Genomic DNA, 297 nt, shown 5'->3' on the forward strand with positions numbered 1-297 from the left:
CGCCGCCGCCGCCATACCGGCCGCGTCCCCCGATCCCGGCCACCGTACTTAGCTGCCCCGCTCATTGCCTGATGAGAAAGCGAAGGCAGCAAGAGAACAGCTTCGGGAAAACTAGGGAGGAACTGCAAAAACCAATGGCCGACACTCGGCTGAAGCCTCACTGAAACGCTCCCACCGTCCCGGCCCCTTCCCGCGAGCGGCTGCACAGTTAACGGTCCAACAGGCAAGCGGCCGAACAGCCCCTCGGCGGAGGCCCGTCGCAGGACCCCAACGGTCGCCGAGGCGCTGCCCCCCACC

This window comes from Pygoscelis adeliae, unplaced genomic scaffold (genome assembly GCF_000699105.1).
Source record: "Pygoscelis adeliae isolate BGI_AS28 unplaced genomic scaffold, ASM69910v1 Scaffold621, whole genome shotgun sequence".
Lineage (NCBI taxonomy): Eukaryota > Metazoa > Chordata > Aves > Sphenisciformes > Spheniscidae > Pygoscelis > Pygoscelis adeliae.